At 36.5% G+C, this 13,579-nt stretch overlaps 1 long non-coding RNA gene across 1 annotated transcript in view; it reads right to left on the bottom strand.

The window, feature by feature from the left end:
- The window catches only part of LOC145681255 (uncharacterized), a 92,485-nt gene extending 79,360 nt beyond the window's left edge, over positions 1-13,125 (bottom strand). The window contains exons 1-2 of the long non-coding RNA XR_014130754.1: positions 12,893-13,125; positions 3,774-3,955 (exon numbers count right to left, since the gene is read on the bottom strand). This is a non-coding gene — a long non-coding RNA (uncharacterized LOC145681255). The remainder of the gene's footprint in view (positions 1-3,773; positions 3,956-12,892) is intronic.
- Positions 13,126-13,579: the final 454 nt, after the last annotated feature.

Here is a 13,579-nt window from a genome sequence, read left to right as displayed (position 1 = left end):
TCGGGCTAGGCCGCTTGGACAAACCATGACTTGTCATGATTTCATACTAGTAACGTTTCACTTGTAAAGATAAAATATAGCTTCTATACACTGTGCAGACGTACATTGCCTTTGAGTTAGAAGTCGCTTACCTTCAAAACTGAGGCTTGCAAACTATTGCAATTTTAAGAAGAAAATGAATCCCATATACCCTTTTCCCACGCTGAAAATATGTTCATTTTCTTTTCTGTATTTTCAATTCATTTCCCATTTACCACACACTGTTCGCCTGTTTTACATACCGTGTCTTTCGTAAAATTTCAACAACTGTCGCTCGTTATTTTTCAATAGTTCTATATAACTCGCACATGATATGTGACCGCCTTAAAATACACGCGCCATTATTTCCGCGAAATAGTCCATCCACCTCCACATACATTGCCGATTAGAACTTACAAACTCAACCATTTTCTTAGCTTTTACTACTCCCGTTACCTGACTTTCATTCATTCTTCCTCACAAACTTAAATAAATTCTCCAACCCGGCAAATTTCCTAAGATTAGTCCGGCGATATAGCACTTAACCCTACTAATTTCTGCCGGCGCAGTATTTCTGCACCATGTACGACATCTTTTATGTTTACATGCACTGTCGTTGTGAATATGCACCTCTGTCGCTAACGCGCTTGTTGCCTTGGTGCGGGCACCCTTGCTACGCTTTTGGCCTGATTCACTTAGATAGCATTTTCGCTTTTAACTGCTCCTAACACAAGTTATGTATATATATATATATATATATATATATATATATATATATATATATATATATATATTACAGTCGTTTATTTGACACACCCGGACGCGTATTTGTGTCTGGCACACACAAATTTTACTCCTACCCTTAGAAACGATTTCTAAGGCACTTTGAGTGAATTTCATGGTATTAGCATAGCACGTAGTTATTTCCTGGGTACATCAGTTTGCATGCTTATTGTGAACCTATGCACAATAATTTGGGCATGTGCCAGGTTAATAAGGACCTAGAATCTTAGGGAATCATTTAAGGCAAAAAAAAGTGAAAGGGAAATGTTTTTATTATTCTCAATCAGCACCTTAAATTACTTCACAAAGGAAGACTGCTTGATTTGGAACTTAATATAACAACAATCATGCAGGTTAAGACTCTGAGATCATACCTTATGTTACGATGCATTTCATTTTTTTATGATGAAATATACCCTTACGACCTTGAAACATTTCTTGCGGGACGAGTTTCATTCCTGTGTACGGATTGATTTTTGGAAGGCTTAACTCATGCCCCTCGTTATGACATATGCTATAAAGACTGTCAAGCAAAAAACTGCTAACCGTCCGGTGGTGCGTCCGTAGGGAGCATGTGCATCGTCAATGGAAAGAACTGTATAAACAAAATTAGTGGGAAAAAAATTTTTTATGGTACAGAACCCCATGCCCACTTCTTTGAGACACTTTTATGACCACACGTTTCCTTACCACAGTGCTATTACAGGCCTATTTTATTATAGTTTCCTTATGGAGTATTACACCGTAAAGACCAGACAGCTTGCTTTACGGCTTCGTCATTATAACTCATGTTACAGGTAATGTACTCATGTATGCATCTTTTTTTTTTATTTGTTTATTTACTGGTCTTGGTCTTTTGGAATAATATTAAGTACTTGCACTTTCTTTCAACATACCTCAAGTTGAATCAAAGTGATAAAAATAACATAATAACATCATCTTTACCATATAGTCCTTCACAGGGGTATCGTACACAATATAATGTACAGAAGCCGCGATGGCTCAGTGGTCTCCTCTGGTGCTGGGGGTCCCTGGTTCGATCCCAGCTCGCGCCAAGTGAACTTTGTGGGGGACAAACCCCGTGTGTGTGGGTTTATTCGTGGTTCTCCCACTTCCTTCTTATCACTATTTCTCATTACCACCGTCTCGCTTACCTTAGCCGGCATAATCTTGGGACGTAAAACTCAAAGTTTTCCTTTCATTTTACAATATATACACTCGGATCGACTTTTTTTATTGATGTAATATAATGTGAATGACAGTGATACAAGTTGGACATTCGACGCCCCAATTCTGTGCTGCACTCCTATTTGCCACTTCGGCTTGTGCATTTCTCACTAGGTTTTAAAGCAAATTCTCTTGTATAAAGATTTCTGTTAAAACTAGGTCTAAAATATAGTTAGGAATTTCAAAGTAATACTAGTAGTTAATTTTATGCACGCACACACACACACACAGTAAATGCAGTTTCTGTCTTAGAGTTTGAGCGATTTTCCTTCCTTTCTATTGGTATGTCTTGCCATGGAATTTGTTTCGGGACAGTGGAAAGGCAGATATGAGGTTGAACACTATTTAAAGTTTCTGTGCAGGTGTAAAAAAAATCTTTTTTTTTTTTATTTAAATCGATTTTTTTCATTTAAATCAAATCTGTCTTCTCGTATAATACAAGTCGCGAACTGAAGAAAAAGCATTAGGAATTAGTATTAAATGCTAATTATGCTATTTAAGTGAAAGTATTGGGGTTGAATTTTGAATTATCCCCAATCGTTACTTACTTCCTCTATTGTCATTGGTGATTTTTCTAAGAACATTTAGTGCTGCATTTACATCTTGGGCGTTAATCATATTTTGAAAACTTTAAATGTATTGTGTAGGTATAGTAACCAGTAACCTCCTTAAAGAGATAAAACATTATTGCATCAATGGATGTACAATTACTTGTACTTTTATAAAAATAAATGTACTTTTATAAAAATATTATTCGTGTAAAGAACAGTAACCTTTGTAAACATGTTTAAAATAACATCATGGATTTCACTTGAAATTATTTGTAACATTATCAAAATGGTATAGATGTACTGGACGGTGACTTTGACGGAATAAAAATAACAAGGACTGTTATATTGTTCTGGATATTGTCAAAAAATTATTATTATAGAGGTATATTGAACCTCTATAATAATATCCATATCCATAAGATCTTTTTGGATAATTTAAAATTCACACAGCTCATGTGACTCATTGTCTCAAGGAAAATTTTCCGATATACAGAATATCAACGTGATTCACAATACACAAATAAAAATTTATGATATGAGCTGGCAACCTTCTATGTCTGATCAAAAGAATACAAAAACTACATCCACCGTATTAAAGCATGCTGCTTCTCCATTAAATAAGTGACCAGCTGCTTCGACACTGTTCAGCCCTGGCGAGTCTGTTGCTTTTACTTGGCTGATGTTTTTATTATTTCCGTCTTGTTTTTAACCTTCGTGATTAAGGCTCCAGGGGAGAATTAAAGGCTAGGTAGTGCAAAGGACTTGAGGAATTACAGTTACTGTAATATGATTCTGTACACGTACTAATCTTTTTCTTTACAGTCTTCAGAGTATAACAATCGTCACAATCAATCGACGTAAAAATGGAAGGATAGGTTTCTCAGGAATGTGGTTAAAAGAGGATTGAGTCCTAATTTTTATTTAAGCTACATAACTGAAAATGTTGCTCAAACCATTATCATCTTACGATGCGAGATTGGCTATCGAAACATAGTAATATACGTGGACACGGTTAAAAGTTAACAGAAAAAAGGAAGAAAAGCTTTCATACCGTGCTGTTGTGCGTTCATTAACGAACCTTTCAATCTTGAAATTGAAAATTTTTGGACCATGAAAAAGCAGTAAATTTGATTATTTAGTTTGAGTGGGAACTTTGTAGGAGTCATAGACGACTCAATCGAATAGACTACATACCATTTCCTGTATTTTTCCCTTTTATTTTTGTCCTCGTGTATAGAAGTATGAGCAAGTTTAGATTTTTATGTACCTGTCGATTTTTTTTAAATGCTTCTAAATAACAATGTATTCTCATTGGTTATCAGTGTCGATACTTCTTCACTGCTAGCTCCTTTGTAAATACGTTTCTCTTCTTACACCTGTAAAAAACAATTATTAGTTTTATTTAGTAACAAATGCAAAAATTATCTACTCTCAAATAAAACAATACCATGTATAGATTCTTTTTTAAAATGTTACTTTATAGAAGTTCAATGTGAGTTTCAAACTTTGTAGAAGTTTCAACCTAACGGATCTTTTCTAGATGAAGGTCAGAGCGCAGAGACAGAAATCACTGGAAAATAAAACATAATTCCATTACATGAATGGGGAAACTAGATAAGTACAGGGTGCGGCACGTAAAACCGTCCCGTCGTAATATTCTGGTATATTGTGTTTTTGGCAACACTTAAATAATCTACCTTCCTACCAAGAGATGGCGTGTCGAGGTCGGGTCGACTTACGTGACCTGCAGCAGTCACGTGCAACCGCAGCCAGTGAAACTTGTCGAAACCAGTTGAGAAAAAGGCCTCGTTGTGTTAAGCCGGATGAGTGTCAGTGTGTGATAATGCCGTATTCGATACCCGAGCGTGTTGCCATTGTTGAAGGGTTCATTCTCACTGGATCTTTTGTGAAAACAAAGAATTTGTTTCGGAGAAATTTCCAGGACGTTCTGTGCCAGCAAAAAGCACCATTCAGGAATTGATTGAAAAATGGCGGCGTACAGGATCGGTTCAAAATGCTCCCAGGAACAGATGACCATCTGTCTGCACACCTGAATTAAAGATGCAGATGGAGGAGATAATGACAAGAAGTCCTCGAAAGTCAACAGTGAACAGTGACGTGTATATGGGAATCCTGGAGGAGTTTTATACACACTTGACCGAAGAGGAGTGTCAGTTATGTTACTTTCAGCAGGAGGGTGCAACATGCCACACATCAGCTGCATCATTGTCCCTTGTGCATGAGATGTTTACACCAGAGGACAATCAGCAAAGGCTTGTGGCCTCCTCGGTCACCAGACTTGTCCACGTGTGACTTTTACTTATGGGGACTGTTAAAGGGAAGAGTATACGAAACAAATCCACACACAATTGAAGAACTCAAGACCAGGATCCAGGATGTCACCAATAGCATTACAACACAAGAACTGACAAAGGTATATACGAATCTTCTCAATCGTGTCACATGTGTGTTGAAGTGGGCGGAGGACACTTTCAGCACCTGCTGTGAAGGCTGCTGTGAAGGTGAGTAGTCATATTCAATACATTACATTTCATTTATGTGTTGTAGTTAATCATATTCAATACATTACATTTCATTTTATGTGTTCACTTTACGGGCCGGTTTTACGTGCCGCACCCTGTACTTGTCTAAACCCGATATGCTATATTAATCCTTCAGGTACCCACATAATATGAATACCCAGGTTCTGTCCCCGATAAAGGCGCAATTCTCAGCGTTCACCTACATCAGGAAACAAAAAGAAACAAATTGCATTAAAACACAGGGAGCTATGATGTAGAAAAACAGAAGTTACTCCATTCGAAATCCGTACGCTTCACAGGCATTACAAAGAAATATGTTCCATCTGGAACACAATAACACTTCTAGGATATAGCGTCAGGATACACATTAAAAACCAGTATAGTAAAGTTTTGAACACAAATCTAAGTAGTAGTATGGATCGTATTGTAATATATATGTTTCGCTTCTTTGTTACCACATCAGTTTTTAGCTTAGCTATAAATAGCCCAGTTTACTCACATAACAGAGAGACATTTAAACTAAAATATAAAACTCATTTAGGTTGCAACGAAGCTAGATATTTTTAGAAAACATTAGTTAAGAACAGAAGGAAAAAAAGAAAAGAAAACACATTCCCATACATCACCATGAAGGGGAAGACCACATTAAAATTCAAAGTAATTTTATAACTATAAGCACTTAATTTTGTACTTTTTTTCTAACAGTACTGTTGTGTGTTGTTTCTATCTCCGGAAAAATACAAACAATCTAAATTGATTGGTTACTTAATTTGTATTTATGCCTTTTATCAGCAGCTAGATTTTATAGGCGAGACCTACAATTTAAAGTAGCATCTGGAACCACTGCAGTGCGTTCGATGCTCTCCCACGACTCGATATCTCGCTTGCCAAAAACACGCGTGCTGCTACTACACCAGGAAGAAAGCAAAGAACGATTTATAGTTATCAGCACTACATATTTGTAATATTACAAATCACACGTAAATTATCTACATTTATAAAAAATGTAGTCTCGAGTTTGAATTTTTTCACTGTTTTCGACAATGAGTAAGACGTATTATTTACCTACTTCCCAAAATTAGGCATGGCACTGAAATCTTTTGAAATTACAATACTTAAAGTAGCTATAGTTACTAAACTGTGCTCTTGGGTACATGGTTTAAAACTCAACATATTACTTTGTACCAGGGTTGGCTGGTTTAAACCTTGGTTTAAACCAACTGGTTTTTTCAAAAAAACCAACTGGTTTAAACCAAAACACAAAAATGTTCGTAAAAGTGTAAGTGTTCGTAAAATCTTGATAAACATACATTTGTGGGTTATCACGTTTCACTCCCAAATATTATTCGTATTGAATTCAGACCTAAATTCCTCATTCAGTACTCAAAGAGATTATACTACAAAAGCAACTTTTGTTCTTTTTATAAATTTATGAATGTTTCTTTTGTGATTTCTTTATAGTTTGTTATTATTGTTATGCAATTGCAATCAAAGAAAAATTCTAAATATTGTTTCGTTTTAATAATGTTTACTATTAGTAAAATACATCGAAGTGCTGTACTTTTTTTGGGGGGGTAGGGGTTATACAAACCCCATGAGAGGCATTTATTGAAATCAGAAATATCTTTGGTATCTATTTATGTATAAATGGGTCAGAACCAAAGTGGACTTAAATTAATTCGTATCTTTATTCACTTTTCTTGCTGATATGCAAATTAAGTCGTTGCATTTCTTTAACTTGGACTAATAAAAGTCGTAGTAAACTAACTTGGACTAAATTAGTTCTTCTGTACTCTGCAATATTTTGAAATTGTCCATATGTAATTCTGTATAATGGTTTCATTTGTGCAACTGTTTTTTTTTTTTTTTCCTTCTGAAATGGCTCTTGACAATTATATTACCAAGTATGTAAAGATCAGTCCTTTTTTTTAAAAAAAAAAAAAAATCAGGAGTCCTTTGTGAGTGATTTGGCAGACGTATCGCCAGTTAATCCGGGTTTCGAGTTCAAATAGAGGACAAAATCTTTCAGTTTAACTTTCCACAATTATGCTCTTGAAGCTAAAGGAGACGGATGATTAACGCAAGTGAGTAATGAATTAAAAAATTGGTGAAATGGGATTTTGCGAGGAAACTGGAGTACCCGAGAAAACCCACGGACATGTCTACCACAAACTTACTTGGGACAGGAATTAATACAGAGACCCTACGTACCAGAGTTAAACGCTCTAACACTGAGCCACCGTGCACCCCCTCCCCACTCCGTTCCATGAGATTACACCTCTTTCCAGATGAGAAGCAACACAAACAAAAGTTAATGGTACGCGATTTTAAAGATTAACCCCCGTGTAAGCAAAGGCGCGCGCTAGCCGCTACACCAGCGGGAAGAGCAACTACCCACTTTTATACTTCAAAATTTAAAGCAGAAAATTATTAAAAAAGAATTAAACTAACCTAGTCTGATTACGTTTTCCAAATATACGAGATGAATGTGTATGATCGTGCATTACGAACATCTGACCCGCATAAACTCACATAGTGAAATTAAAATTTTACATTATCGAAAAATATGTCAAATCTACTTACAGATATAAAATTCTTCTCTTACACAATGTAAGGTCTTGAGGTCTCCATCAATACATTCCTTTAGTAAATTACTGTTTTGTGCTAGATTTTAATTTAACCAAATAATCAATCATTCCCCACGGAACTGAATCTACATGTATGAAGGTCATTTATATATGTAGAAATATATCTATTATAAGAACACAAGAATAATGATACAAGAGCAAAGCATTTTGTCATTCGTTGGGGGATGGAATTTCCAGGATAGATTCTCCATAGTCGGTTCTCGTTACTTTTGTACGAGTACGGTTGTGCAGGACACCAAAAACAGCGTACTTCATATGTAACAATAAATAAATAAACAAAATTATACACTCAGTACTAATTGTAGGGGGAAAAAATACATTCAAGGAAATCAAAATAAGTACACCAGGTAAACAGACGAACTATCCTATCAACTACTCATGAGTGAAAAGTGAACGGGATCGGACATTACACACATGAATGTTTACATATAAGGTTTACAAAATTGCAGGAGATATTGAAGCATATACGTATGCAAAGTCTCTACGATGGTTCAGTGTTACCAAATAAACGTTTGAAATGCCAAAGCACAGATTTTTTAAAATAACTGGAAGCAATTACTGCTTTCTTAGTTGATTGTCGGACGTGGATATTTTATTTCAATTGAGTGTTTCATTGTCGCTTTACAAACACAGTTTCATAGTTAACATTTACGACTGACATTATATAATTTCCTAACTATATTTCGATTATATAGCTGCCTATGATGGCATGAAAAAGCTAGCATACCCACTTAATACTGATAAGCCATTAGTTGAGATTTTCACTTTATTACATTACTACGATTTCTTGATTAAAATAGTAATAATATATGCAACTAAAGTGTTCCTTGCATCTAGATCACCAGGGCCCCACGCACCGTAGGTGAGGGCTCTACCACTAAGCCACTGTAGCCCCTATACTTTTGGGCTGGAGCTAAATTATAGCAAAACTTAAGTTTCCGTGCAAGGATTTATACAGATTTCCTACAATTCAGCTATAGGTATTGACTCAATTTAGCTTCGTGTAGTTAAAATACCTATTCCGTGAGATACGGATGAATTGTTTAGTAACACGTGCATTACTAAGAGTCCATTTGGAACGACCGAGCGTACAAAGTAGAACAGTATATGCAAATAATTAGGAAGTAAAGTAGAATGAAATAATTGTTGATCGATGCTTTACGATATATAGTAAACAACTCAAACATAGAGAGTCTCGAAACATTCGAGATACAAGATAAGACCGTTTATAGTTGAATTACATCTGAAACAGACTACTGAATTCGTAAAAAGAGTTGTTATTATGGACTGTCGTTACTATTCCGTAAGTCATTATATATCCTTGCACATGCAAAGGAACCAGAGCAAGTTAATCAATGTACATCAGAGTGTGTGGATGTTTGGTTTGAACCCAGCTCGCGTCAAGTGGGCTTAGTGGTAGTCAAACACCGTGTGGGTAGGTTTTGTCGGGTTTCTCCTACTTTCATCATAGCACCATTTCGTTTGTGATCATGATTAGGGTCTTCCTTAGCCTCAGATTATTATCATGGGCGGTACACTTTAAAACAAATCAATGTAGAGTATCAATTCCAAGAAAAGTTTTAAATAAAAGCAAAATAGCCAAAACTGGTGGTATGGTCCAGTAATTCCACTCTCCTCGAGCTGAAAAAGTTGGTAGAAATGGCCTATATTGTAAGGATTTATCCTGCATGATTGAACTGCGTACCCACCTAGTGCATTGATTTCAAACCTCCGTCGTGATTCGCACTACAATAGGCCATATTGTTCATAAACTTGGTTTGCAAGAGGTGGCACACAAAAATTTAAATCATGGTATTAAGCTAAACATACAAAAGTGTTAACTATTTAGAATGAGAGGGCACACCGAATCTAGCGTCCTTTCACACTTTTGCAAGGAACAGTAACTGTAGCTGCAAGAAACATACGGTAAAATACTATATATGATAACTATATCGGCGGGCACTAAGTTTAAGGATAGCAGAATTTGTAAAACTCATAGGTAATATTTAATACTTAGTACATAACGAGGAAGGCATGGTGAATTGGCGGTATAGCTCTCGTGCGCCAAATCTGTTTCGATGTGGTGGACAGCACCGTGCCCGTGGGTTTTCTCTGGGTTATTTTGGTTACTCCCATATTGCCATTCCACACACTGTTTTCTAATTATACGTCTCCTTTAGCCCAAAGAGCACAAACATGCGACGTAAAATTAAAACGTTCATTTCCGTGTATAAACACCAAACACAATATGCGTACAAACTAATGTGCCCTAGAAATGACTATGCGCTATCCTAGTACCTAATATCTTACTAGTATCTTAAAAACTGTTTCTTAAGTAGGACTTGCATTCATGGGTGAAGATTCACTTTACGACAATTTTCCCTTATGGACATAAACACGCGTTCGAAAGTATGCGACAAATGCGATCGCGGAAACAGCACACGCTAACTTGTGCTAGGTGGCCTGCGGGGTAACGAAAAAGTGCATCTGCAGGAAGCAGGCGCGCCAACGACGGGGAATGCACATAATCAAAGACAGCGCAAAAAGCACTTGATATCGCCTAGAATCTCACAGGCTAGAGTACCTGTACTGGTTTCACACTAGTAACTCTATTGTTGTAAAGAAAAACTACAAGCTTCCTACATCGATTCAAATCGATTTTAGTTTAGCGTCCCTTTGAGCAGCGAGGCTATATGAAACGTGGACCTGCAATTTAACGTGTAATCCGAACTACATGAGCTCGCGCAGAAATGGGACTTGGGTCTCCCACACCAAAGGCGTGTACGCTAACCGCTTAGTCACGAGGGAGCTCTAAGTTTCCTACATCGTTATAGATATACTTCGCAGATGGTATTAGTTTGTTACACAGTCGTCTTTGATATGCACGCAATCATTTTAATCCTAGTTGTAATTGTTTCAAACTTGTAAAGATGAAATACTGGTTTCCTACATTCTGAAAACTTACTCCGATAGTGGAATTTAATATCCTATACAATCCTTTGTCATATGTACTCATTCAATTCATCCATACAACTACCGTAATTTTCATGACGGACTATTCTTAATTCCAATAATTAAAAACTCATACTGTATGAAACCATAACAAATATTATTTCAAAAGCCATCTATTTTCACTACCCTCGCTCACGCGCATAACCAGCATTGAAAATGCGCCTACTCTATTCGGACGCACCCCCTGCGGGACCACTAGCTTCGCCCTGGACTGACTGCTCGGTTAGATAGCATTCGTGCTTTTTAGTGGTTATGTAGCACAAGATGGTTTGTTTTTTGCACCTTAGTTTTTGTCGAAGGCCGTATCCGAACGCCGTATTTGGTAACAGGTTAAGGATGGGGGGCAAAAACTGGCAAAAATAAATAAAAGGATGGTTTACAGAAATGTTGATAGTGTTGACTGGCAATCGATGTTTGAGTAAAGTGTTATGAAAATTTTAACTAATTTACTTCTAGTTTACCGAACTTGAACTTTATAGTGACTTACATGGGAAAAGAAAGTGAACTCTTCGTAACGAAGACAGAAAACAACGTGTCTGTGGGGCTCTAACACGCCTTGACTCACTAACGCTCGCTCGGCAATACTATGTGAATTAAATATTGGTAACTTAACCTAATTTATCGTATGGAACCATAAAACGACCGAATCTGAGTAGAGTATAGCAAAACAGTAGGTGAAAAGCTGGCTCTCCCATCGCTAAACAAAGACCCCGTATTTATTTGCAAATAGTAATTTTCTATTACAAATTGTAAACTTTTCCACGCATCTATTTTAGGAGGTAATTGAACCTAACCTAGACTAATGTAACGTAATGTAATATAATCTAACCAACGGAACATTTTGGTAACTTTTTTGGAGTATGTTTAGCTGAAGGGGTCCAGAAGCACGTACAAAACACAGGAGAAATGGATGATACAAGTACTTAGACGTAACACAACGTAACCAAATCTAATCTAAACTAATGTAAGGTAACCTGCACTAACCTAATATTAGTGGAAATCAGCAAAATTCCATCATTTTTTTTTGGAAAATTATGCTGGACCCCGACACTAACATAACAAACTAACCTAACCTAATGCGAACAGAAATTACCAAAATTGTACCATTTTTTAGAAAAAAGAGCTGGACCCCTTCTGCTAAACATAGGCCTGTTCTTTCTTCGAATGTTATATAGTCTCGCGATACAGCACAAATGCCGAAACATTTTTCGCCCTAATCTAAGCTAACCTTAAAATGTAAATTGACAGAACAGTCTGCTCAAGTAATGCCGATTGCATATCATGTTACCATGCACAATGTTTTGTAAGAGTAGGGAATTGTTTAAATATTTGTTGTTAGATTTTCAACATTTTTTTCTAATGCTCTCTATAAACCTGTACGCGTGTCCTAGACACGAATGTTTTGGATAATTTTGGAACTAGGAGGCCAAAATCAGGTAAAATCACCATGTTTACAGGAGAAATGAGTTGATGTTACGTAAGTGTAATTACTAACATAACATAACCTAACCGAACCTAGCCTAGCCTAAACCATCAAAAACACAGAAAATATAGGAAGAAAGTACGAATTCAGATAAAATCACCACGTAAAAATTATTGCGGATATTTTATGTATTTCTCCACTATCCTCCTTTAAGAGTATGAACCCTACCCGTCGCTGACGCGCCTGCTCCCTACGGACAAACACTCTCGCTCTGCTCGGGGTTTGAGTTTAGACTCGGTTAGATAGCATTCGTGCTTTTTAGTTGGTTCGTGGCTGCAATAAATGTGTGAAAATTTGGTAGAACCGTCTGCTCGAGTAATGCCCCAAATATCCTATTCTAACCTGACCTAAACTAACCTACCATAACCATAAAATAATACAGGAAAGATCCCCCAGTTCCAAAAATATCCCGAATGTTTAATTCTTGAACTATTTTATTATTAAAACAATAACAGGCAATTCATGTTAATAAGTAACTACTTAACTAAAACATGCATATTAGCTTTTACACACTACACAATAGTGAGTTTCAAAGAGGCCTAGTCACGTTTCTTGGTAGATCCAGTTACGTAAATAATTTCAAAAAATGTTTAGAAAATATTTCAACTATCAAAATTAGAACTACACCTGAACATAAACTATATAGCGTGGTTTGCAACATGCTTCACTCAGTCTCGACAAATAATTTTTCGAAAAAAGAACTGAAAATTAAATTCACACCCAATACAAACAATAAAAAATGGCGTTCAATTATAAATTTTCCGCTGAAACCATGCCGAAACTTATCTCTATCATACAACAAATTTCATTGGCTAAAATTATAATGACGTCATATACGAAATACTATCCACATCTTGATAGTTTCTTGTCTCTTTCCTCTCTTTGGGTGTGGATCCAGCCACTTCCATACAATTAATGTATAAATCATATAGAAACGAATTAAATGAACAATTAGTTACATACTTAATTATTATTTTAACTTAATATGATTTCCACTTTTGAAATGTAGGCCTATTTAAATAAATATTTAAGGCATAGAGTGAGAACTAATAGCTTAGTCGTTAGAACTTGTGTTTGGTGCATTTCAGTGTTTGGTTTCTACGAATATAGTCATGGGTGTAAGTAGGGGTAAAAGTGTGGGGAATGTGGGTGGGCGCCGTCCCCTCGCTTCCAGGAAATATCCGTGGCATCCCGCCACTTTCTAACTTAATTACAATGTGCAAAGATAAGTACGGGGGACTTCATGCGTCTCCCTACCTTTTCAAATTCACTTTTACCCCTGGGTGCAAGTAAAGCTGTACCCTGGCCAGGGCT

This window comes from Thermobia domestica, chromosome 3, assembly GCF_964235325.1.
Source record: "Thermobia domestica chromosome 3, izTheDome1.hap1.1, whole genome shotgun sequence".
NCBI classification, from domain to species: domain Eukaryota; kingdom Metazoa; phylum Arthropoda; class Insecta; order Zygentoma; family Lepismatidae; genus Thermobia; species Thermobia domestica.
The sequence above is the reverse complement of the archived record's forward strand: the minus strand, read 5'-3'. Positions and strand labels throughout refer to the sequence as shown.